Source organism: Scyliorhinus torazame, chromosome 13 (assembly GCF_047496885.1).
Source record: "Scyliorhinus torazame isolate Kashiwa2021f chromosome 13, sScyTor2.1, whole genome shotgun sequence".
Lineage (NCBI taxonomy): Eukaryota > Metazoa > Chordata > Chondrichthyes > Carcharhiniformes > Scyliorhinidae > Scyliorhinus > Scyliorhinus torazame.
In genome coordinates, this window is record NC_092719.1 from 28,165,666 (window position 1) to 28,192,711 (window position 27,046).

Consider the following 27,046-nt stretch of genomic DNA (forward strand, 5'->3'; position numbering starts at 1 on the left):
GAATCGTGCCACGCCGCCCCGACGCCGGCACGCGATTCTCCTCAGAGCGGAGATTTGGCACCATTGGTACCGCTGTGTTTGGCGGGGCGCCGGTCGCGGGCCACTCTACGCGGCCGGCACACCGATTCTCAGGCCGGGAAGGGCTGAGCGGCCGTCGTGGAAACCCCGAGTCCCGCCGGTGCCGTCCACACCTGCTCTCAGCCGGCGGGACCTCAGCGTGGAAGGGTTGGGTGGTGGCCTGTGGGGGGGGGCGGAGGGGGTCCGACCCCGGGGGGGGGCCTCCGATGTGGCCTGGCCCATAATCGGGACCCACCGATCGGCGGGCTGGCCTCTTTGTCTCACAGCCTCCTTTCTTCTGCACCGGTGCCTGTACTCCTGCGCCATGTTGGGTCGGGGCCGGCGCGGACAAGGGAGACACCGCGCATGCGTGGAAACCGCACCGATGGGACTGCGCGTGCGCGGGGTCGCGCCGGACCCATTGCGCATGCGCGCATCCCCCCGGCGCCCATTCCACGGCCGGATCAGCAGCTGGAGCGGCGTGAACTACCCCAGCGCCCTGCTGGCCCCCTGGAGGAGCCAGAATTGCTGATCTTGGGGCCGTGTTGAAGTCGTCGAGAAACGCAACGGTGTTTCCGACGGCATCAACACTTAGGCTCAGGATCAGAGAATCCCGCCCCATATATTTCTTGCTCATGGATAATGTACCTGTGATTTCAGCTCAACTTGAAAGATGTACAAGAGCCGATCCAGTGATGGGGAACGTGACGGATTTGGTCCAAAGAGGGACCCTATCAGACGTTCGTAGAAAAAATCCAGACCTCAAGCCCGACATCACAGGAAAACTTGAGTTGACAGTACAGAAAGGAATTCTACTTTTGGGAGTCCATGTGATTATTCCTCCAGGCTTGCTTAGTAGAACCCTTGACCAACTGAATTGGCACATCCTGTTGTGGTAACAATGAAGGAATTGGCACAAAGATATTTTTGCTGGCCAGGATTTGACGCTCAACTTGAAGAGAAAGTGTGCACTGCCAATCTTGTGCAAAACTAAGGAACACTTCATTACAACCATTACATCCGTGGGAATGGCTGACTCAGCTGAGGCAGAGAATACCGACGGAGGGTCACATGTATTTGCTGATTGTGGACTCACATTCGAAATTGCCAGAAATCACAACAATGAAATCAATAACAACTAAGCAGACCATTGAAAAACTAGACAAAATATTTGCAAGATTTGGAATACCGGAGCAGATTGTCAGTGATAATGGTATGCAGTTTAATTCAAAGGAGTTTTTTGGACTACTTGAAAGGGAATGGTAAATATCATATCATCCAGCAATTGGCTGAAGGTTTTGTGCAAGCATTAAAGGATCCTATCAAAGCACCAAAGGACCAGGGATCATTATCAAGAAGAGTAAACAAATTTCTAACATCTTAGGATACAGTAAACACTACCGCGTAAAGTTAATCGGCAATGCTGTTGTTCGAGAGGAAACTATGGACACAGTCTGATTTGTTAACTCCACCTGATACTTCAGAGATTGTCAAATGACAACATCAAGTACAAATTGCTCGGAGGGAAAAAATCTCGAAAAGATGAGTATCCAAACAGGGAGAGAGAATGTTAGCTAGGAATTGCACCACCAATGACAAATTAGTACCAGCTGTGATCCTAACAAAGACAGGCCCAATATCATACACTGTACAGACAGGCGATGGAAGAGTTTGGCGCCGTCATGGTTACTTGCTGCAAAAAGTGAGTTTGCAGAAACTTCTCAAGAAGATCTGGAGAGCTATACTTTAGAAGACACCAGAGACAGTGACGAGATTAGATTCTGAGAACTTTTCAGTGCCTTCAGTGTGTTGTGACTTCAGCAGGTTGTTTGTACCATTGCTTTGGACATATCACCGTCTTGAATGTATGAGCAACGCCCTAATAAGCCTCTCATCATGTTTTACAAGAATCCAAAGTGTGGGCACCCTTCTTTCCTTTCCCTTTGCGGCAACAAGGAAATATAACACAAAGACTCTCTGGAGCTCTGTTCTGTGCTATCACTGGAGAGAAAGTCATTCATTTCCTGTTTGCTCCATGGTTTTACAGCAGTGAATGGACATCTCCTCCTTCACTACGAGACACACGCTGTTGTGGTAATGTTCCCGTCTTTCTCCCACAACCCACTATTCCCCAACACCCTCATCCTGCTCAATTTTTCACCATGACCATTGAGACGTTGTGAAGATTCAACAAGAACTGCTTCACTGAATATCTCTCACAAACATCTCAATACACTTGAAGTACACATTAACATTTTCTGTGTAGTGATTGACATTGGGAAATATGCAGCCATTTTCTGCACAGTTAGTTCCCACAAACAGTAATCCATAAGATCGCTGCAGTGCAGAAGAAAAAGCCATTCGGCCCATCGAGTCTGCACCGGCCCTCGGAACAAGCACGCTACATCAGACCGCACCTCCATGCTATTCCTGTGATCCCACCTAACCCGTACATCTTTGGACAATAAGGGGCAATTTATCATAGCCAATCCACTTACCCTGCACATTTTTGGACTGTGAGAGGAAACGGGAGCACCCGGAGAAAACGCACACAGATATGGGGGGAACATGCAAACTCCACACAGTCACCCAAGGCCAAAATTTAACCCGGGTCCCTGGCACCGCGCAGCAGCACTGCTAATCACTGTGCCACCGTGTCACCCTTAATGAGTGGATAATCTGTCTTTGGTGGTATCAGTTGATAGACACTCGGTTTAGCTGAATGTGCCTTCATGAGTTACGAAACACCAAACCTGCCGCCAATACAAGGTGAAGAGGCTGGAGTTTGATGTCTGTCCTCAGACTGTTTGGAAGTTCACTCATATGTGAGCTTGGCAACATCAAGGGACAGGAGCAAGGAAGCTACAGTGAAGTTTTGCAGGGAATTGGTTTGGTCTGAGCGGGACACCCTTTGAGATGAGAAGGCGAAGCTGAGATTTTATAGGGATGTTCCAAGTCAAAAGGGGCCTGGACAAAGTAGATTAATGGCAGAAGGGTCATCAATTTAAGATAAAGGGCAAAAGAACCAATGGTGACATCAGGAAAAATGTCTTCTTAATGCAGTGAGTGGTTACGATTTGGAACGTGCTGCCTGAATTGAGGAGACAGATTCACACACAGTTTTCAAAAAGGAATTGAATAAAAATGCCTGACAAGAAACAAATGACAGGAATACAGGAAGAGGGACAACGTGAGCTACTCTGACAGAGAGGCTGCATGTGCACAACAGACCAAATGGCTTCCTCCTGTGCTGTAACCATTTTATGATTTTAATCAATATGTAAAATAGTCAAGACGATGAACAATGCTTGGCTATCGAGGACAGATGTCAATGTGGAGGGAATGGGCCAGTATGTGATGAATGATGTACCTTACATACATCAGGATGAATAGTCAGAATTCACCAGACTGGATAAGAACCAATATCATCAATATATGAATCTCTCAAGGTTCATAACACAAGTGACAGGATACCACAAGGTGACCTAATACCTTCACTGGGGAATCTTTACTGAAACACTGTTCTAGTTGGAGAGATCCTATTCAAACTGTAGTATCTCTGACCTACTACAGCCCCACAGATATTGCTTACCTTAGGCATACGGCCACCAAGGGAGTTCTCCCAGCTGGAGATCGACAGGCTGAGGTCGTTCTGTTGACAGGGTCCCCAAGCTCATGGGTCAAGCTGACAGCAGTGAACTACATGCAAGTCGGCACACTGCCTTGTGAAATGAAGAGACCGACTTTGCTTTGGATCAACAGGACGTGCCTTCCACCCCTTGTCCAGAATTTCCACGAATTGTGTTCAGTGCCAGCTTCAACTTCTTTCTGATAAAAACGGAGAGATAGATTTCCAGTGCTGAGTCTCCCAGTGCCTGCTCCTCGACTCTATCCCGGGAAATCACCCAACACAAGCGGGAAAGCAAGTCAGGATGTGACACCAATCAGTGAGGGAGGAAACACCTTGCTAAGGCATGCACTGCTTTCCAATCTCGGCAACACAGGATGGAGACATGTGAAGACACAGGAAGCTGGTGGAGACCCAGAGTAGTGTACCTAGCAGCTGCTGGCTCTGAGATAACAATGCATTGTTTACTGGTTCCCCAGACTTCACACATTGTGCAGCCCTGTGCTTTGCATGCAAAGAAACTGGCTTTCAGGCAACACGGGTTAAACTCCCCGGTGAGCTGGGAGCAGTTGGGGTTCTTCGGGGATGGGAATTAACTCTTTCATTGCCAGTTCCCTGGCAAGGCCCACGGACCCTTGTTTGGAAGTCCGGGAGAGAGAGGAAATGGCCACAGGAAGGATCCGAGGCAAGGAAGGACCAAGATGTCAGAGGCCAAGAGGCCAAATGCATTTCTCAAACTTGTTTTTATTCTCTTTCTCGGTGCAGGCTATTCCATTTTTCTGTGCTGTGCAAATGTCCCATGGACACAATGCTCCCCAACCCCATCGATAATGCGCCTATCAATACAGCCCTGTTTAATCTGCAATACCTCACCTCTACAGCTCTGTTCAAACTATGTCCTGACTCCAGCAGCCTCGCTCCATTGTAGCATGCCTGACCCACTTCAGCCCAGTTCAGAGAGCAGTATACCTGACCCACTTCAGCCCAGTTCAGAGAGCAGTATACCTGACCCACTTCAGCCCAGTTCAGACTCTAGTATACCTGATCCACTTCAGCCCAGTTCAGACTGTAGTATTTTGACCCACTTCAGCCTTGTCCAGACTGTGCTACCTCTGACTCCAACACGTGAGCTCAGACTGTACTATCCATAAGCCCTCCTGCCCTGTTCAGATAGTGAAGTAAATAAATAACTAAACCCAGCTGAATGTGTCCCAGGCTGTTTACACAACCCAGGGAGGAACTAGCAGAGGCTCTCATCATTATTTTCCAATCCTCTGTGGCTACAGGGTGGTGTGAGAGCTCTGGAGGACTGCTATTATTGTACTATGCTTGAAAAAGAAGAGGTAAACCATATAAATACAGGGGTGCCAGCCTAACTAAATGGTGGGCAAATTATTGAAAACAATACTGATGGCCAATGTAAGTTTTGATTTTAAAAGACTTGCATTAATAAAGAAGTCAGCATGGATTTGTTAAGGCAAGGCCGTGTCTGATTAACTTAACTGAATTTTTTCAGTGAGTAACAGGGCGGGTCAATGAGCGCACAGCAATTTTTAATCTACATAAATTTACCAAAGCTTTTGACAAGGCCCCACAAGGCAAAATGGTCGCACATGTAAGAGGCCATGGAACACGATGGTTTGCACTGCTGCCTCACAGTGCCAGGTACCCGGGTTAAATTCCGGTCTTGGGTGACTGTCTGTGTGGGGTTTGCAGTTTCTCCCCGTGTCTGGGTGCTCCAGTTTCCTCCCACAGTCCAAAATAGGCAGGTCAGGTAGAGTGGCCCCGTTAAATTACCCCTGAGTGTCCAAAGATATGAAGGTTTTGTGTGGCTATGTGGCTATGGTGGGGGAGTGGGCCTATGTAAGGTGCTCTTGCAGAGGGCCGGTGCAGACCCGATGTGCCAAATGGCCTCCTTCTGCACTGTAGGGATTCTATGGGTACTAAGGGCAAGTGAAAAATTGTCTCAAAGGCAGGAAGCAAAAGGTGGAAGTCAATGGTTGTTCTTGTGACTGAAGGCTGCTTCCAGTGGGATTCTGCAGGGTTTTATACTCAGCCCCTTGCTTTTTGTGGTATGTATTAATGATTTATACTTAAAAATGTGGGGTGTATGATTGAGAAGTTTTCTGACAATATATTATATATCTTCTATTTATATAAAAATGCGGTTCCTGCAGACCCATCTCGCTGTTAAATGTAGACACAAAAATATTGGCCAAGATCCTAGCCAAAAGGCCGGAGGACTGCGTACCAGAGGTGGTTGCAGAAGTCCAAACAGGCTTTGTCAAGGGTAACAGCTAACCTCGAATATCAGGCGCCTGCTGAATGGAATATTGACCCCATCCAGGGAGAGAACACCTCAGGTGATCATTTCCCTGGACGCTGAAAAGGCCTTTGACAGAGTCGAAAGGAAGTACATCACAGAGGTACTGGAGCGGTTCGGGCTCGGAAGACGATTCACCGCCTGGGTGAAACCCTTGTACAACGCCCCCACGGCGAGCGTACGGACAAACGCCACCAGTTCTACGTATTTCCAGCTGCATAGGGACGCGAGGCAGGGATGCCCACTTTCTCCGCTGCTGTTCACCCTGGCGCTCGAACCACTGGTGATCGCTCTCAGGTCAGCAAAGAACTGGAAAGAAATGCAGAGAGGAGGCAGAGAGCACAGAGTCTCGCTCTATGCAGGTGACCTGCTCCTCTACATCTCAGACCCGCAAAGCAGCATGGAAGGAATCATGGTGCTCTTGAAAGACATTGGTGCCTTCTCGGGCTACAAACTTAACCTGAGCAGAATGTAAGGATCCCAAAGAGAGTACCGCAGAGAATGAGATCCATGGAGGGCCCAGCCCTCCCAAATAACAATCTTACCACTGGGCAGCGACCGCAGAGAGACTAAAGGGGTGGATATAGGAGCCAGAAGCTGAGTGGGTGCTCATGGAGGAGGGCATCTGCAGAGTGACCGCCCTCCGGCCCTAGCCACGGCGGCACTCCCAACCTTATCGAATAAATATTCAACAAGCCCAGTGGTGGTAGCAACACTCCTGTCATGGAACCAACTGCGTCAACATTTCAGGCTAACCAAGATGTCCAACAAAGCCCCCGACAACTACATGTTCAGGCTGGCGACCATAGATGCCTCCTGTGTAGACAGGACAGGGGGACACTGACAGTTAGGGACCTTTACAGCAACAACAGCTCGAACATCTGACAGAAAGATTCCAGCTGACGAGGGGAAACAAACTTAGGTACCCAAACTCAAAAACCTCCTTCGAAGGGAAACTTGGACGTTCACATGACCACCACGACAATCACTGCTAGAGGACCTGCTGGACGCGGACATTGTAGGGAAAGGGAATTATGGTGACAGGTACAGGCGACTGCTAAGGGTGGGCCAACACCCAACTGAATGAGACGAGGGAGAGGTATGAGGAGGACTTGGAGTTTGAAATAGGGTGGGGACTCTGGAGCGAAGCACTGCGCAGGGTCAACTCCGCCTCCACATGCGCAAGGCAAAGCCTAATGCAGCTAAAAGTGGTACACAGAGCCCACTTGATCAGAACCCAAATGAGCAGGTTCTTCCCAGAGGTGGAGGACGGTGCCAAGGAGGCCCAGCCAACCATGGCCACGTGTTCTGGTCTTGCCCAGACTTGCTGGGTACTGCACAGCCTTCTTTGAGTCAATGTCCAAAGTGGTGGGGATGAGGGTGGAGCCTTGCCCGAGAGTGGCAGTCTTCAGGGTATCAGAACAGCCAGGTCTCTTCATGGGGAGGAGGCCTTTGCCTCACTGATTGCCTGCCGGAGAACCCTGCTCGGCTGGCGGTCAGCAGCACCACCCAAAGCTGCAGACTGGCTGCCCGACCTATCGGAATTTCTCCAAATGGAGAAAATCAAATTCGGCACCTAAGTGTGGGAAGAAAACGTGGGGGCCATTCACTCGGTTGTTTCAAGACCTATTTGTAGCCAACATCTAGAAAGCCAAAGATCAGGAGGGGGTAGCCACAACACAGTAAGGAAGGACCGGGGGGGCGGGGGGGGGGGGGGGGGTGGTCAGGGGAACAAGGAACTCAGCCAAGCCCGTCAAAGGAACCAGGAGGTACAAGGGAGGGGGGGAGCAGGGTCAACAACAACCTGAACCAGGGGAAGAAAAGCAAAGAGAAAACCGGTGGGGAGCATAACGCAGGGGACCACAATTACCACGGCAAACACTGCAAGGAAGGAATAAACGAAAAAGATGGGGAAACTGTGATATATTTATGTAAACAATCAAACCCGATCATGGTGTTATTCGTAAACAATTCTAGTTTTACTTCTTATAAATTCTCCTGTTTATCTCCCACTGTTTGTTCATATTTATATTTGTTTTGTGTACCAAAAACTCAATAAAAAACACTTTAAAAAAATGTATTTCTTTGTAACAATATAGATTTCAAACATATCTGCATATTGAAGTCTGTATTTACATTTATTCTGATCTTTATATAAGTTCTAACTGTAATATTTGCCAAGACTGTCTTCAAAACTGCCTTAAGTGGGGGGGGGGGTTTCTGTTGTAGATGTGTAGAAATTTCAACTGGAATGGATATAGAATGTTCAAAGTATTTCCATAACAGCATTTGATGTATAAGTTCTCAATTGTGCCAGGAAATATGATGTAAAAATGTAATTAAGTGATGGTATCACTTTTCGAAGGAAGACTATTTCTGCCTCTTTATATCAAAATTAAAACTACAGTCACTTAAATAAAAAGTAGATACGGTGATCAAGAAGCCATACGTGATCATTTCCTTTATTAGCCAAGGCACAGAATGTAGAAGCAAGGAGTTTATTTAGAACTGTACAGTCACTGACTAGGCCACAGCCCAAGCACTGCTTAAAGTTCTGGTCAACGCATTACAGGAAGGACGTGATCACTGTAGAGAGGATAGATAGGAGAATATGAGGAAGTTGCCAGAACGGAAGAATTTTAGCTATAAAGAGAGATTGAATAGACTGGAGTTGTTTTTTTTTGAACAGAAGAGGCTGAGGGGAAACTTAATCGAGGTGTATAAATGTGAGAGGATCTCAGATAGACATGGTTCTCCAGCAGAGAGGTCGATGACTGGGGACGTCCATGGAATGCATTTGGAAGAACGATTAGAGTGCAACTAAGAAGAAACTTTTTTACCAGAGCATGATGGTGGTTTGGAGCTCACTGCTGGAAAGTGGAATAGAGGCAGAAACACTCAACATATTTACATAAAACACTTGAATTTCCACATGAAGTGCTGTAATCTACAAGTCTATAGACCAGGAGCTGGAAAGTTGGATTAGGCCAGCATGATGTCAATAGGACAATTGGCTTCCTTCTGTGCAATAGATCTTTTATGTAGTGTCCCTTAGCCCCTTACAGCCCTGTTCAGACTGTGGCATACTGTCCCCTTACAGCCCTGTTCAGACTGTAGCATACTGACCCCCTACAGTCATGTTCAGACTGTAGCATACTGAGCCCCTACAGCCATGTTCAGACTGTAGCATACTGACCCCCTTACAGCCCTGTTCAGACTGTGGCATACTGTCCCCTTACAGCCATGTTCAGACTGTAGCATACTGACCCCTACAGCCATGTTCAGACTGTGGCATACTGTCCCCTTACAGCCCTGATTAGACTGCCGCATGCTGACCCCCTTGCAACCCTGTTCAGACTGCAGCATACTGACCCCTTACAGCGCTGTTCAGACTGTGGCATACTGGCCCCTTACAGCCCTGTTCGGACTGTAGCATACTGACCCCTTACAGCCCTGTTCAGACTGTAGCGTACTGACCCCATTACAGCCCTGTTCAGACTGTAGCCTACTGTCCCCTTACAACCCTGTTCAGACTGTAGCCTACTGACCCCCTTACAGCCCTGTTCAGACTAGCCTACTGTCCCCTTACAGCCCTGTTCAGACTGTGGCATACTGTCCCCTTACAGCCATGTTCAGACTGTAGCATACTGACCCCTACAGCCATGTTCAGACTGTGGCAAACTGACCCCTTACAGCCCTGATTAGACTGCCGCATGCTGACCCCCTTGCAACCCTGTTCAGACTGCAGCATACTGACCCCTTACAGCGCTGTTCAGACTGTGGCATACTGGCCCCTTACAGCCCTGTTCGGACTGTAGCATACTGACCCCTTACAGCCCTGTTCAGACTGTAGCGTACTGACCCCCTTACAGCCCTGTTCAGACTAGCCTACTGTCCCCTTACAGCCCTGTTCAGACTGTAGCATACTGACCCCTTACAGCCATGTTCAGACTGTAGCATACTGACCTCCTTACAGCCCAGTTCAGACTGTTGCATACTGACCCCTTACAGCCCTGTTTAGACTGTAGCACACTGACCCCATTACAGCCACGTTCAAACTGTAGCCTACTGTCCCCTTACAACCCTGTTCAGACTGTAGCCTACTGACCCCCTTACAGCCCTGTTCAGACTAGCCTACTGTCCCCTTACAGCCCTGTTCAGACTGTAACATACCGACCCCTTACAGCCCTGTTTAGACTGTAGCATACTGACCCCATACAGCCCTGTTCAGACTGTAGCATACTGACCCCCTACAGCCCTGTTCAGACTGCAGCTTCCTGACCCACTAAAGCCCTGTTCAGACTGGAGCATACTGACCCCCGACAGCCCTGTTCAGACGGTAGCATACTGACCCCCTTACAGCCCTGTTCAGACTGTAGCATACTGTCCCTTTACAGCCCTGTTCAGGCTGTAGCATACTGACCCCTTACAGCCCTGTTCAGACTGTAGCATACTGTCCCCTTACGGCCCTGTTCAGACTGTAGCATACTGTCCCCTTACAGCCCTGTTTAGACTGTAGCATACTGACCCTTTACAGCCCTGTTCAGACTGTAGCATACTGACCCCTTACAGCCCTGTTCAGGCTGTAGCATACTGTCCCCTTACAGCCCTGTTTAGACTGTAGCATACTGACCCCTTACTGCCCTGTTCAGACTGTAGCATACTGACCCCTTACTGCCCTGTTCAGACTGTAGCATACTGACCCCTTACTGCCCTGTTCAGACTGTAGCATACTGTCCCCTTACAGCCCTGTTTAGACTGTAGCATACTGTCCCCTTACGACCCTGTTCACACTGTAGCATACTGTCCCCTTACAGCCCTGTTTAGACTGTAGCATACTGACCCCTTAAAGCCCTGTTCAGACTGTAGCATACTGTCCCCTTACGGCCCTGTTCAGACTGTAGCATACTGTCCCCTTACAGCCCTGTTTAGACTGTAGCATACTGACCCCTTACAGCCCTGTTCAGACTGTAGCATACTGACCCCTTAAAGCCCTGTTCAGACTGTAGCATACTGTCCCCTTACGGCCCTGTTCAGACTGTAGCATACTGTCCCCTTACAGCACTGTTTAGACTGTAGCATACTGACACCTTACTGCCCTGTTCAGACTGTAGCATACTGACCCCTTACTGCCCTGTTCAGACTGTAGCATACTGACCCCTTACGGCCCTGTTTAGACTGTAGCATACTGACCCCATACAGCCCTGTTCAGACTGTAGCATACTGACCCCCTACAGCCCTGTTCAGACTGCAGCTTCCTGACCCACTAAAGCCCTGTTCAGACTGGAGCATACTGACCCCCGACAGCCCTGTTCAGACGGTAGCATACTGACCCCCTTACAGCCCTGTTCAGACTGTAGCATACTGTCCCTTTACAGCCCTGTTCAGGCTGTAGCATACTGACCCCTTACAGCCCTGTTCAGACTGTAGCATACTGTCCCCTTACGGCCCTGTTCAGACTGTAGCATACTGTCCCCTTACAGCCCTGTTTAGACTGTAGCATACTGACCCTTTACAGCCCTGTTCAGACTGTAGCATACTGACCCCTTACACCCTGTTCAGGCTGTAGCATACTGTCCCCTTACAGCCCTGTTTAGACTGTAGCATACTGACCCCTTACTGCCCTGTTCAGACTGTAGCATACTGACCCCTTACTGCCCTGTTCAGACTGTAGCATACTGACCCCTTACTGCCCTGTTCAGACTGTAGCATACTGTCCCCTTACAGCCCTGTTTAGACTGTAGCATACTGTCCCCTTACGGCCCTGTTCACACTGTAGCATACTGTCCCCTTACAGCCCTGTTTAGACTGTAGCATACTGACCCCTTAAAGCCCTGTTCAGACTGTAGCATACTGTCCCCTTACGGCCCTGTTCAGACTGTAGCATACTGTCCCCTTACAGCCCTGTTTAGACTGTAGCATACTGACCCCTTACAGCCCTGTTCAGACTGTAGCATACTGACCCCTTAAAGCCCTGTTCAGACTGTAGCATACTGTCCCCTTACGGCCCTGTTCAGACTGTAGCATACTGTCCCCTTACAGCACTGTTTAGACTGTAGCATACTGACACCTTACTGCCCTGTTCAGACTGTAGCATACTGACCCCTTACTGCCCTGTTCAGACTGTAGCATACTGACCCCTTACGGCCCTGTTCAGACTGTAGCATACTGTCCGCTTACAGCCCTGTTTAGACTGTAACATACTGACCCCCTACAGCCCTGTTCAGACTGTGGCATAACTGACCCCTAACAGCCCTATTCAGACTGGAGCACACTGACCTCTTACAGCCCTGTTCAGGCTGTAGCATACTGAACCCATTTGATAAAGTTCCCCATGGTAGGCTTCTGCACAAAGTAAGGAGGCATGGGATAGTGGGAAATTTGGCCAGTTGGATAACGAACTGGCTAACCGATAGAAGTCAGAGAGTGGTGGTGGATGGCAAATATTCAGCCTGGATCCCCGTTACCAGTGGTGTACCGCAGGGATCAGTTCTGGGTCCTCTGCTGTTTGTGATTTTCATTAATGACTTGGATGAGGGAGTTGAAGGGTGGGTCAGTAAATTTGCAGACGATACGAAGATTGGTGGAGTTGTGGATAGTAAGGAGGGCTGTTGTCGGCTGCAAAGAGACATAGATAGGATGCAGAGCTGGGCTGAGAAGTGGCAGATGGAGTTTAACCCTGAAAAGTGTGAGGTTGTCCATTTTGGAAGGACAAATATGAATGCGGAATACAGGGTTAACGGTAGAGTTCTTGGCATTGTGGAGGAGCAGAGAGACCTTGGGGTCTATGTTCATACATCTTTGAAAGTTGCCACTCAAGTGGATAGAGCTGTGAAGAAGGCCTATGGTGTGCTCGCGTTCATTAACAGAGGGATTGAATTTAAGAGCCATGAGGTGATGATGCAGCTGTACAAAACTTTGGTAAGGCCACATTTGGAGTACTGTGTACAGTTCTGGTCGCCTCATTTTAGGAAGGATGTGGAAGCTCTGGAAAAGGTGCAAAGAAGATTTACCAGGATGTTGCCTGGAATGGAGAGTAGGTCTTACGAGGAAAGGTTGAGGGTGCTAGGCCTTTTCTCATTAGAGCGGAGAAGGATGAGGGGCGACTTGATAGAGGTTTATAAGATGATCAGGGGAATAGATAGAGTAGACAGTCAGAGACTTTTTCCCCAGGTGGAACACACCATTACAAGGGGACATAAATTTAAGGTGAAAGGTGGAAGATATAGGAGGGATATCAGAGGTAGGTTCTTTACCCAGAGAGTAGTGGGGGCATGGAATGCACTGCCTGTGGAAGTAGTTGAGTCGGAAACATTAGGGACCTTCAAGCAGCTGTTGGATAGGTACATGGATTACGGGAAAATTATATAGTGTAGATTTATTTGTTCTTAAGGGCAGCACGGTAGCATTGTGGATAGCACAATTGCTTCACAGATCCATGGTCCCAGGTTCGATTCTGGCTTGGGTCATTGTCTGTGCGGAGTCTGCACGTCCTCCCCGTGTCTGCGTGGGTTTCCTCCGGGTGCTCCGGTTTCCTCCCACAGTCCAAAGATGTGCGGGTTAGGTGAATTGGCCAATGATAAATTGCCCTTAATGTCCAAATTGCCCTTGGTGTTGGGTGGAGGTGTTGAGTTTGGGTAGGGTGCTCTTTCCAAGAGCTGGTGCAGACTCAAAGGGCCGAATGGCCTCCTTCTGCACTGTAAATTCAATGATAATCTATGATTAATCTAGGACAAAGGTTCGGCACAACATCGTGGGCCAAAGGGCCTGTTCTGTGCTGTATTTTCTATGTTCTATGTTCTATGAACCCCTTACAGCCCTGTTCAGACTGTAACATACCGACCCCTTACAACCCTGTTTAGATTGTAGCATACTGACCTCTTACAGCCCTGTTCAGACTGTAACATACCGACCCCTTACAGCCCTGTTTAGACTGTTGCATACTGACCCCATACAGCCCTGTTCAGACTGTAGCATACTGACCCCCTACAGCCCTGTTCAGACTGCAGCTTCCTGACCCCCTAAAGCCCTGTTCAGACTGGAGCATACTGACCCCCTACAGCCCTGTTCAGACGGTAGCATACTGACCCCCTTACAGCCCTGTTCAGACTGTAGCATACTGTCCCTTTACAGCCCTGTTCAGACTGTAGCATACTGACCCCTTACAGCCCTGTTCAGACTGTAGCATACTGTCCCCTTACAGCCCTGTTTAGACTGTAGCATACTGACCCCTTACTGCCCTGTTCAGACTGTAGCATACTGACCCCTTACTGCCCTGTTCAAACTGTAGCATACTGACCCCTTACTGCCCTGTTCAGACTGCAGCATACTGACCCCTTACTGCCCTGTTCAGACTGTAGCATACTGACCCCTTACTGCCCTGTTCAGTCTGTAGCATACTGCCCCCTTAAAGCCCTGTTCAGACTGTAGCATACTGACCCCTTACTGCCCTGTTCAGACTGTAGCATACTGACCCCTTACAGCCCTGTTCAGACTGTAGCATACTGACCCCCTACAGTCATGTTCAGACTGTAGCATACTGACCCCTTACTGCCCTGTTCAGACTGTAGCCTACTGTCCCTTTACAGCCCTGTTCAGACTGTGGCATACTGTCCCCTTACTGCCCTGTTCAGATTGTAGCATTCTGCCCCCTTACAGCCCTGTTCAGACTGTAGCATGCGGGCCTCTTACAGCCCTGTTCAGACTGTAGCATACTGTCCCCTTACAGCCCTGTTTAGATTGTAGCATTCTGCCCCCTTACAGCCCTGTTCAGACTGTAGCATGCGGGCCTCTTACAGCCCTGTTCAGACTGTAGCATACTGTCCCCTTACAGCCCTGTTTAGACTGTAGCATACTGCCCCCTTACAGCCCTGTTCAGACTGTAGCATACTGTCCCCTTACTGCCCTGTTCAGACTGTAGCATGCGGGCCTCTTACAGCCCTGTTTAGACTGTAGCATACTGCCCCCTTACAGCCCTGTTCAGACTGTAGCATACTGTCCCCTTACTGCCCTGTTCAGACTGTAGCATGCTGTCCCCTTACAGCCCTGTTCAGACTGTAGCATACTGCCCCCTTACAGCCCTGTTCAGACTGTAGCATACTGTCCCCTTACTGCCCTGTTCAGACTGTAGCATGCGGGCCTCTTACAGCCCTGTTTAGACTGTAGCATACTGCCCCCTTACAGCCCTGTTCAGACTGTAGCATACTGTCCCCTTACTGCCCTGTTCAGACTGTAGCATACTGCCCCCTTACAGCCCTGTTCAGACTGTAGCATACTGCCCCCTTACAGCCCTGTTCAGACTGTAGCATGCGGGCCTCTTACAGCCCTGTTCAGACTGTAGCATGCGGGCCTCTTACAGCCCTGTTCAGACTGTAGCATGCGGGCCTCTTACAGCCCTGTTCAGACTGTAGCATGCGGGCCTCTTACAGCCCTGTTCAGACTGTAGCATGCGGGCCTCTTCCAGCCCTGTTCAGACTGTAGCATACTGCCCCCTTACAGCCCTGTTCAGACTGTAGCATGCGGGCCTCTTACAGCCCTGTTCAGACTGTAGCATGCGGGCCTCTTACAGCCCTGTTCAGACTGTAGCATGCGGGCCTCTTACAGCCCTGTTCAGACTGTAGCATGCGGGCCTCTTACAGCCCTGTTCAGACTGTAGCATGCGGGCCTCTTCCAGCCCTGTTCAGACTGTAGCATACTGCCCCCTTACAGCCCTGTTCAGACTGTAGCATGCGGGCCTCTTACAGCCCTGTTCAGACTGTAGCATGCGGGCCTCTTACAGCCCTGTTCAGACTGTAGCATGCGGGCCTCTTACAGCCCTGTTCAGACTGTAGCATGCGGGCCTCTTACAGCCCTGTTCAGACTGTAGCATGCGGGCCTCTTCCAGCCCTGTCAAATCTATGAAGGCGCTGCATGTGGCTGGGGAACAGTTTAACAACGACAACAAATATCCTGCAGCTCCACCAAACCGTCATTCTCCATCTGTGAACCGCAGCCATCACTTGACTGAGGAGAGTGGATGGAGAGTCTGACTCAGACACGGCTTCGGGCAAGTCAGGGGCAGGTGAAATTCCACGTGGTCCATGGCACTGAACCCAGCCATTGTATGAACTGGGAGTTGGGTGGGGGCGATGGCACCAATTAAACGTGGGGGATAAATAAGTTTTGAGGAAATGTCAATTGAAGTAGTATTGAGGCTCTGAGTGGTTTAACTGCTTTTTGAAAAGCTGGTCTTATATTGATTGTTTCACTGACTGGTGAAGCCGCTGGAAGTGGGTTCTTGTGATGTGAATTTCACAGATTAATGCTGTACACCAGGCTAAGGCTGAGCTAATGGCTCCGTCAGAAAAACATCTGAATGAATATTGATTGTGCTGTCGCTTTGTTCTTTACAATGAAATGGTGGCTTTTGCCAAGCCAGGCTCCTTTCTCACTACCTATTTTTGGTCCTAGCTCTATCTCACTGGCGAGGGACCGATGGACGAATGGGATCCTTCTATGCTCTATTTTTGGTGATTATACCTCCAGGAGACAAATTGCGCAAATATTTCAAACGGTACTGGAGTAGTGAAATTTGCATTGAGCTTTCAGTGAATTACATGCCAGAAACCTACGCTCCCCTGGCAGGTGCGTCGGCGGGAGTGGGGCATGGAATAGCAGGGACAAGCTTCCCTCATTTTGGTGTTTAGGTGAACCGAGCCATACTGGAAGTTGTCTTCTCCCTCTGCTGGTGCAGTGTGTCAGACAATTCACCCTCACCTCATGGAAAGTAAGTCAGGAGCATCAACAGCCCTATCGCAGTTGGCTCCAGGTGGAAAATAGTTCAGAACCCTCAGTCAGTCATTGCGGTCAGCTATAACATTCACATTAAGAATTCATTCCTCGTACCGGCTGCATAAATTGAATCTGGCTCGACTAGTGGACCAAATGAAGGATGATTTTCGGAGATGGGAGGGGCTTCCATTGTCTCTGGCTGGGAGGGTGCAAACGGTGAAGATGGCGGTCCTCCCGAGATTCCTATTTATATTTCAGTGTCTCCCCATCTTTATTCCGCGGTCCTTTTTTAAGCGGGTCAACTGAGTGATCATGGGCTTCGTCTGGGCGGGCAAGACCCCGCGGGTAAGGAAGGTAATCAGAGGATTGGATAGGGTGGAAAGCGAGAGCCTTTTTCCTCAGATGGTGATGTCTAGCACGAGGGGACATAGCTTTAAATTGAGGGGAGATAAATATAAGACAGATGTCAGAGGTAGGTTCTTTACTCAGAGAGTAGTAAGGGCGTGGAATGCCCTGCCTGCAACAGTAGTGGACTCGCCAACACTAAGGGCATTCAAATGGTCATTGGATAGACATATGGACGATAAGGGAATAATGTAGATGGGCTTTAGAGTGGTTTCACAGGTCGGTGCAACATCGAGGGCCTAAGGGCCTGTACTGCGCTGTAATGTTCTATGTTCTATGTAATGCTTGAGCAGAATCCGGGAGAGGGCGGGCTGGCGCTGCCAAATTTTAGTAACTATTACTGGGCGGCGAATATAGCCATGATCAGGAAGTGGGTGGTGGGGGAGAGGTCGGCATGGGTGCGTATGGAGGCGGCTTCATGTAAGGGCACCAGTCTGGGGGCGTTGCTAACTGCGCCTCTGCCATTCCCGCCGGCACAGTACTCCACCAGCCCCGTGGTGGTGGCGGCCTGAGAGTTTGGGGCCAATGGAGAAGGCATGTGGGAGCAGTGGGAGCATCAGTCTGGGCCCCAATCTGTGATAATCACTGGTTTGCCCGGGGAGTATGGACGGGGGGTTCCGGTTATGGCGGAGAGTGGGGCTGAGAGGATGGGGGATATGTTCATAGAGGGGAGCTTTCCGAGTATGCGGGCGTTGGAGGAAAAGTTTGGGTTGGCGAGGGGAAACAAATTCAGGTATCTGCAGGTGCGGGACTTCCTTCGTAGACAGGGAACTTTCCCACTCCTACCCCTAAGGGGGAATTCAGGACAGGGTAGTTTCCAGAGGGTGGGTAGGAGAAGGGAGCGTCTCGGGCATTTATAAAGAGCTTATGGGGTCGGAGGAGACACAGACCGAGGAGCTGAAGCGCAAGTGGGAGGAGGAGCTGGGAGGTGCGATAGAGGATGGCCTATGGGCAGACGTGTTGAGTAGAGTCAGCGCGTCTGCAACATGTGCCAGGCTCAGCCTGATACAATTTAAGGTTGTTCACCGGGCTCACATGACAGTGGCCCGGATGAGCAGATTCTTTGGGGTGGAGGACAGGTGTGCAAAATGTGCGGGAGGACCGGCGAATCATGTCCACATGTTCTGGGCATGTCCGACGCTTCGGGGATTTTGGCAGGGGTTTGCGGACGTCATGTCCACGGTGTTAAAAACAAGGGTGGTGCTGAGTCCAGAGGTGGCGATTTCCGGGGTGTCAGAAGACCCGGGAATCCAAGGGGAGAAAGAGGCAGATGTTCTGGCCTTTGCTTCCCTGGTAGCCCGGAGACGGATACTATTAACATGGAGGGACTCAAAGCCCCCGAAGTCGGAGACCTGGCTATCGGACATGGCTAGCTTTCTCTATTTGGAGAAAATCAAGTTCGCCTTGAGAGGGTCACCGTTAGCGCTCACCCGGAGGTGGCAACCGTTCGTAGACTTCTTTGCGGAAAATTAATCGTCAGCAGACAGGGGGGGGGAGTAGTTTAGATTAGAGTAGGGGGTCAATAAGGGTGGGACCTGTACAAAAGGTAAATGGCTTTTGCACTATGTTTATGGTTTCGTGTATATTGTTTATTTTGTTGTTACTATACCAAAAATACCTCAATAAAATGTTTATTAAAAAAAAAGAATTCATTTCTAAAGTTTATTTTACATTAAAAAGATAAGTTTAACTTTTTTGGCTTTCTCTGGAGCATGGAGGAACAGAAATACACCCAGTATTATTTGCAAATGAAAACCTGACAGTGACAAATGGTTTCCAAACTGGTAACAGACGGGTAAAGATTCTACACTGATAAGTCAGCGTCCCCTTTTATCAGCTCAGCAAAGGATGAATTGAAGAGGTAACCAAGTCAAGTGGAGACTAAATTCTGCATCAGTACCAAAGGAGCAAGAGAGGATCATCACTGATACTATCATACACTCTCAGTGAAGACTAATCAAAAACATACAGCTGGCTTCACGAAAACATTCCTCGTGTGAAGTGAAAATCAAGCAGTTCCACCTTCCAGCATTCCCTGCACTCATGAGAGGGTGCATTATGGGGAATGGACAGAGGTCATGGGCTTTGACCCCACAATTTCCCAAGATTCACTGCTTGCGAGCAGAGTGTAAGCATTGTGGATGATCCAGTCGCCTCTAATCGGCCATCTCCTGTACACTTGCGATGCCAAGGCATACAAGGCTATGGGCCAAGTGGGCAAAAGGGGATTAGAATACTAGCGTGGTTGTTTTTTACCGGCGCAGACATAATGGACCGAAGGGCCTTTTCTGTGCTGTCGACCTCTACGACTCTACGGTTCTAAGATCAGCATTTACTGCCCATCCAAGAGGTTGATGGTGAGGCGCCTTCCTGAGCTGCTGCAGTCCATGTGGCATGGGCAATCCATAATGCTGTTTAGAATTGTAGAATGGTTGCAAGACAGAGGGAGGCCATTTGATTCGACTTGTCCATGTGGACTCTCTGCAAGAGCATCTCAGTTTGTCCCATTCCCCCCTGCAGTGTACGTACACCCAGAGTGCTGTTAGGGAGAGAGTTCCAGATCTTTGACCCAGCGACAGTGAAGGAATGCGATCTCATTCCAAGTCAGGGTGGTGAGTGACTTGGAGGGGAACCTCCAGATGGTGGGGTTCCCAGGTATCTGCTGCCCTTGTTCTTCTAGATGGTAGTGGTCCTGGGTTTGGAAGGTGCTGCCTAAGACGCCTTGGTGAGTTCCTTCGGTGCATCTTGTAGATGGTACACACGGCTGCCCCTGTGCGTCAGTGGTGGAGGGATTGAATGTTTGTGGAAGTGGTAGCAATAAAGCAGGTTCCTTTTTCCTGGATGGTGTCAAGCTTCTTGAGTGTTGTTGAAGTTTCACTCATCCAGGCAAATGGTGAATATTTCACCACACTCCTGATTTGTGCCTTTTAGATGGTGGACAGGCTTTGGAAGTCAGGAGGTGAGTTGTACGTCACTGGATTCCTAGCCTCTGACCTGTTCTTGTAGCCACACTTTGTATACGGCTAGTCCAGTTCAGTTTCTGGTCAATGGTAACCCCAGGATATTGATGGTAATGCCACTGAATGTCAAGGGGCAATTGTTTGATTCTCTCTTATTGGAAATGGCCATTGCTTGGCACTTACGTTGCGTGAATGTTACTTGCCCTTGTCAGCCCAAGCCTGGATTTTGTCCAGGTCTTGCTGCATTTGTATGTGGTCTGCTTCAGTGTTTAAGCCACTGTGAACGGTGCTGAACATTGTGCAATCACCAGCGAACATCCCTCCACCCGACCTTATGTTGGAAGGAAGGTCATTGATGCAGCAGCAGCAGATGGTTGGGCCTCGGACACTAACCTGAGGAATTCCTGTAGTAATGTCACGGGGCTGAGAGGACTGACCTACAACAACCACAACCATTTTCCTTTGTGCCAGGTATTACGCCAACTGGCGGAGAGTTTGACCTCTGATTCCCATTAACTCTAGTTTACCTGGGGCTCCTTGATGCCACAATCGGTCAAATGCTGCCTTGATATCAAGGGCAGTCACTCTCATCCCACCTCTTGAGTTCAGCTCTTTGTCCATGTTTGAACCAAGGCTGAATGAGGTGGTGACCCTGGTGGAACCCAAAATGAACGTCAGTGAGCAGCTTATTGCTAAGTAAATGTCACTTGATAGTCCCTTCCATCATTTTACTGATGATTGAAAGTAGACTGATGGAGCGGGAATTGGCCGGAGTGGACGTACCCTGTTTTTTGTGTACAGGGCCATACTTGAACAACTTCCATTTGTTGACAATGGGGGAAGTAATTGGCCAGACTAGAATTGCCCTGTTTTTGTGGATAGGACATAACTGGGCAATTTTCCACATTGCCAGGGTGATGTCAGTGTTGTAGCTGCATTAGAACATCCAAACTTGGCGTTGGCTAGTTCTGGAGTCCACTTCTTTGATACAGCATCCGGGATGTTGTCGGGATCCATAGTATTTGCTATATACACCTTCAGCTTTGCGCAAGTGAAGGAGACACAGCCGGAGTGAGACATATCCAGAGTGGGAATTTGGAACTTGGTAATTTGGTGCAGTGAGGTCATCAGGAAAGGTAAGTGGTAAGTCTAATTCTGCTGTTTTTCAGTCAAAAGTTCAGTGTATAGATTAGTGTCTGATTGGCTGAAGCTGCCCCCACCCTAATTGCTGAGAGGCAGTTATCTGTCAGTCACCTGAGGCCTGTTTAGGGGCACAAAGGTGCACATTGTATTCTTCTCTTTGAAGTTTAAGTAGTGTGAGTCACCCTGGTGAGCTGAAGTCTGTATAAAAGACAGACAGAAAGTGCACTCAGTAAGCTTTGCGCAAGTGAAGGCGACACAGCTGGAGTGAGACATATCCAGAGTGGGAATTTGGAACTTGGTAATTTGGTGCAGTGAGGTAATTCGGTGCAGAGAAGGTGCTTTTTCCCTACTGTTTTGTTCTCTCTCTTTCTTCTGGCCTGTAACTTTTAATCTGCAGGGAGAGAACCAGAGAACATCTGAGACCCTCGGAAGGTAAGTAAGTGATTTTTACTCATTCTTACTTTTATTACCTTATCTTTTTTTTTTTAAATTTTATTCTCCTCCTATTTCACATTTTCTCCCACATTTACATCCATCAACAATAAACAATAATCAGCAAGATATGTCAGTCCCCATAATAACAACGATCCCATCCGCCCACCAACCCCCAAACCTCAACCCGCATGTTTACATAGGCAAATGAAAAAAAGGAATCAGGGATTACCCGAAGTCGCCCTTAATCTTACACTAGAAATCTAGTGCGAGGAAACATATAGTTAACAGTAACTTTTTAAAAAAACTTTTAAATTTAATTTACTAATTAATTGATGCAATGTCAGTTAGAGGGGTGCAGTACTCTGACTGTGAGATGTGGCAGGTCCGGGAGGCTTCCAGCGTCCCGGATGGCTTCATCTACAGAAAGTGCACCCAACTGGAGCTCCTCACAGACCGCATGGTTCGGTTGGAGCAGCAGTTGGATGCACTTAGGAGCATGCAGGTGGTGGAAAGCGTCATAGATAGCAGTTATATAAATGTGGTCACACCCAAGGTGCAGGCAGAGAAATGGGTGACCACCAGAAAGGGCAGGCAGTCAGGGCAGGAATCCCCTGTGGTTGTCCCCGTCTCGAACAGGTATACTCCTTTGGATACTGTCGGGGGGGATAGCCTATCAGGGGAAAACAGCAGCAGCCAGAGCAGTGGCACCACGGCTGGCTCTGATGTTCAGAAGGGAGGGTCAAAGCGCAGAAGAGCAATAGTCATAGGGGACTCTATAGTCAGGGGCACAGATAGGCGCTTCTGTGGACGTGAAAGAGACTCCAGGATGGTATGTTGTCTCCCTGGTGCCAGGGTCCAGGATGTCTCCGAACGGATAGCGGGCACCCTGAAGGGGGAGGGCAAACAGGCAGAGGTTGTTGTACATATTGGTACTAACGACATAGGCAGGAAGGGGCATGAGATCCTGCAGCAGGGTTGTAATCTCAGGATTACTCCCTGTGCCACGTGCCAGTGAGGCAAGAAATAGGAAGATAGAGCAGCTAAACACGTGGCTAAACAGCTGGTGTAGGAGGGAGGGTTTCCGTTATCTGGACCACTGGGAGCTCTTCCGGGGCAGGTGTGACCTATATAAGGACGGGTGCATCTAAACTGGAGAGGCATAAGTATCCTGGCCACGAGGTTTGCTAGTGTCACACGGGAGGGTTTAAACTAGTATGGCAGGGGGGTGGGCACGCGAGCAATAGGTCAGAAGGTGAGAGCATTGAGGGAGAACTAGGGAATAGGGCCAGTATGGCTCTGAGGCAGAGCAGACAGGGAGAGGTTGCTGAACACAGTGGGTCTGGGGGCCTGAAGTGCATATGTTTTAATGCAAGAAGTATTACGGGTAAGGCAGATGAACTTCGAGCTCAGATTAGTACTTGGAACTATGATGTTGTTGCCATTACAGAGACCTGATTGAGGGAAGGGCAGGATTGGCAGCTAAACATTCCAGGATTTAGATGTTTCAGGCGGGATAGGGGGGGGGATGTAAAAGGGGTGGCGGAGTTGCGCGACTGGTTAGGGAGAATATCACAGCTGTACTATGGGAGGACACCACAGAGGGCAGTGAGGCTAAATGGGTAGAGATCAGGAATAATAAGGATGCAGTCACAATGTTGGGGGTTTACTACAGGCCTCCCAACAGCCAGCGGGAGATAGAGGAGCAGATAGGTAGACAGATTTTGGAAAAGAGTAAAAACAACAGGGTTGTTGTGATGGGAAACTTCAACTTCCCCAATATTGACTGGGACTTACTTAGTGTCAGGGGCTTAGATGGGGCAGAGTTTGTAAGGAGCATCCAGGAGGGCTTCTTAAAACAATATGTAGACAGTCCAAGTAGGGAAGGTGCTGTACTGGACCTGGTATTGGGGAATGAGCCCGACCAGGTGGTAGAAGTTTCAGTAGGGGAGCATTTCGGGAACAGTGCCCACAATTCAGGAAGTTTTAAAGTGCTGGTGGACAAGGATAAGAGTGGTCCTAGGGTGAATGTGCTAAATTGGGGGAAGGCTAATTATAACAATGTTAGGCGGGAACTGAAGAACCTAGATTGGGGGCGGATGTTTGAGGGTAAATCAACTTCTGACATGTGGGAAGCTTTCAAGTGTCAGTTGAAAGGAATTCAGGACCGGCATGTTCCTGTGAGGAAGAAGGATAAATACAGCAATTTTCGGGAACCTTGGATAACGAGAGATATTGTAGGCCTCGTCAAAAAGAAAAAGGAGGTATTTGTCAGGGCTAAAAGGCTGGGAACAGATGAAGCCTGTGTGGAATATAAGGAAAGTAGGAAGGAACTTAAGCAAGGAGTCAGGAGGGCTAGAAGGGAGTCACGAAAAGTCATTGGCAAATAGGGTTAAGGAAAATCACAATGCTTTTTACACGTACTTAAAAAGCAAGAGGGTAGCCAGGGAAAGGGTTGGGCCACTGAAGGATAGGCAAGGGAATCTATGTGTGGAGCCAGAGGAAATGGGCGAGATACTAAATGAATACTTTGCATCAGTATTCACCAGAGAGAAGGAATTGGTGGATGTTGAGTCTGGAAAAGGGTGTGTAGATAGCCTGGGTCACATTGAGATCCAAAAAGACGAGTTGTTGGGCGTCTTGAAAAATATTAAGGTCGATAAGTCCCCAGGACCTGATGGGACCTACCCCAGAATACTGAAGGAGGCTAGAGAGGAAATTGCTGAGGCCTTGACAGAAATCTTTGGATCCTCACTGTCTTCAGGTGATGTCCCGGAGGACTAGAGTATAGCCAATGTTGTTCCTTTGTTTAAGAAGGGTAGCAAGGATAATCCAGGGAACTACAGGCCGGTGAGCCTTACGTCAGTGGTAGGGAAATTACTGGAGAGAATTCTTTGAGACAGGCTCTACTCCCATTTGGAAGCAAATGGACGTATTAGTGAGAGGCAGCATGGTTGTGAAGGGGAGGACGTGTCTCACTAACTTGATAGAGTTTTCCGAAGAAGTCACAAAGCTGATTGATGCAGGTAGGGCAGTGGATGTTGTCTATATGGACTTCAGTAAGGCCTTTGACAAGGTCCCTCATGGTAGACTAGTACAAAAGATGAAGTCACACGGGATCAGGGGTGAGCTGGCATGGTGAATATAGAACTGGCTAGGTCATAGAAGGCAGAGAGTAGCAATGGAAGGATACTTTTCTAATTGGAGGGCTGTGACTAGTGGTGTTCCGCAGGGATCAGTGCTGGGACCTTTGCTGTTTGTAGTATATATAAATAATTTGGAGGAAAATGTAACTGGTCTGATTAGTAAGTTTGCAGATGACACAAAGGTTGGTGGAATTGCGGATCGCGATGAGGACTGTCAGAGGATACAGCAGGATTTAGATTGTTTGGAGACTTGGGCGGAGAGATGGCAGATGGAGTTTAATCCGGACAAATGTGAGGTAATGCATTTTGGAAGGTCGAATGCAGGTAGGGAATATACAGTGAATGGTAGAACCCTCAAGAGTATTGAAAGTCAGAGAGATCTAGGTGTACAGGTCCACAGGTCACTGAAAGGGGCAACACAGGTGGATTGGATTGGATTGGATTTGTTTATTGTCACGTGTACGGAAGTACAGTGAAAAGTATTTTTCTGCGAGCAGCTCAACAGATCATTAAGTGCATGAGAAGAAAAGGGAATAAAAGAAAATACATAATAGGGCAACACAACATATACAATGTAACTACATAAGCACTGGCATCGGATGAAGCATACAGGGTGTAGTGTTAATGAGGTCAGTCCATAAGAGGGTCATTTAGGAGTCTGGTGACAGTGGGGAAGAAGCTGTTTTTGAGTCTGTTCGTGCGTGTTCTCAGACTTCTGTATCTCCTGCCCGATGGAAGAAGTTGGAAGAGTGAGTAAGCCGGGTGGGAGGGGTCTTTGATTGTGCTGCCCGCTTTCCCCAGGCAGCGGGAGGTGTAGATGGAGTCAATGGATGGGAGGCCGGTTTGTGTGATGGACTGGGCAGTGTTCACGACTCTCTGAAGTTTCTTGCCGTCCTGGGCCGAGCAGTTGCCATACCAGGCTGTGATGCAGCCCGATAGGATGCTTTCTATGATGCATCTGTAAAAGTTGGTAAGGGTTAATGTGGACATGCCAAAATTCCTTAGTTTCCTGAGGAAGTATAGGTGCTGTTGTGCTTTCTTGGTGGTAGCGTCAACGTGGGTGGACCAGGACAGATCTTTAGAGATGTGCACCCCTAGGAATTTGAAACTGCTAACCATCTCCACCTCGGCCCCGTTGATGCTGACAGGGGTGTGTACAGTACTTTGCTTTGTGAAGTCAATGACCAGCTCTTTAGTTTTGCTGGCATTGAGGGAGAGATTGTTGTTGCTACACCACTCCACTCGGTTCTCTATCTCCCTCCTGTATTCGGACTCGTCGTTATTCGAGATCCGGCCCACTATGGTCGTATCGTCAGCAAACTTGTAGATGGAGTTGGAACCAAGTTTTGCCACGCAGTTGTGTGTGTGCAGGGAGTCGAGTAGGGGGCTAAGTATGCAGCCTTGCGGGGCGCCGGTGTTGAGGACTATTGTGGAGGAGGTGTTGTTGTTCATTCTTACTGATTGTGGTCTGTTGGTCAGAAAATCGAGGATCCAGTTGCAGAGTGGGGAGCCAAGTCCTAGGTTTTGGAGCTTTGATATGAGCTTGGCTGGGATTATGGTGTTGAAGGCGGAGCTGTAGTCAATAAATAGGAGTCTAATGTAGGAGTCCTTGTTTTCGAGATGCTCTAGGGATGAGTGTAGGGCCAGGGAAATGGTGTCTGATGTGGACCGGTTGCAGCGGTATGTGAATTGCAGTGGAGCAAGGCATTCTGGGAGTAAAGAGGTGATGCGCTTCATGACCAACCTCTCGAAGCACTTCATTATGACTGAAGTCAAGGCCACTGGACGGTAGTCATTGAGGCCCGTTGCCTGGTTCTTCTTTGGTACCGGTATGATGGTGGTCTTCTTGAAGCAGGTGGGGACCTCAGAGTGGAGTAGGGACAGGTTAAAGATGTCCGCGAATACCTCTGCCAGCTGGTCCGCGCAGGCTCTGAGTTCACGACCAGGGATCCCGTCCGGGCCCGTCGCCTTTCGTGGGTTCACTTTCAGGAAGGCCAATCTGACTTCGGAAGCTATGATGGTGGGTATGGGTGAATTATGGGCTGCTGGGGCACTCAACAGCAGATTGTTGGTTACCTGCTCGAACCGAGCACAGAATGATTGAGTTCATCGGGGAGGGGTGCGCTGCTGCCAGAGATACTGTTCGGCTTCGCTTTGTAGCCCATTATGTTGTTTAGTCCTT

The 27,046-nt window shown here is 49.0% G+C and overlaps 1 protein-coding gene across 5 annotated transcripts in view; it reads right to left on the minus strand.

The window, feature by feature from the left end:
• The window catches only part of LOC140387908 (SH3 and multiple ankyrin repeat domains protein 3-like), a 1,536,301-nt gene that overhangs the window by 1,465,436 nt on the left and 43,819 nt on the right, over window positions 1-27,046 (minus strand). Inside the window, exon 1 of one of the 5 annotated variants that reach the window (XM_072471210.1) lies at window positions 3,650-3,868. The exons of the other annotated variants lie outside the window; for them this stretch is intronic. The gene's annotated coding sequence lies outside the window, so the exon portion shown is untranslated. Of the gene's footprint in view, window positions 1-3,649; window positions 3,869-27,046 lie in introns of those variants that run through there. 5 annotated transcript variants of the gene reach the window in all.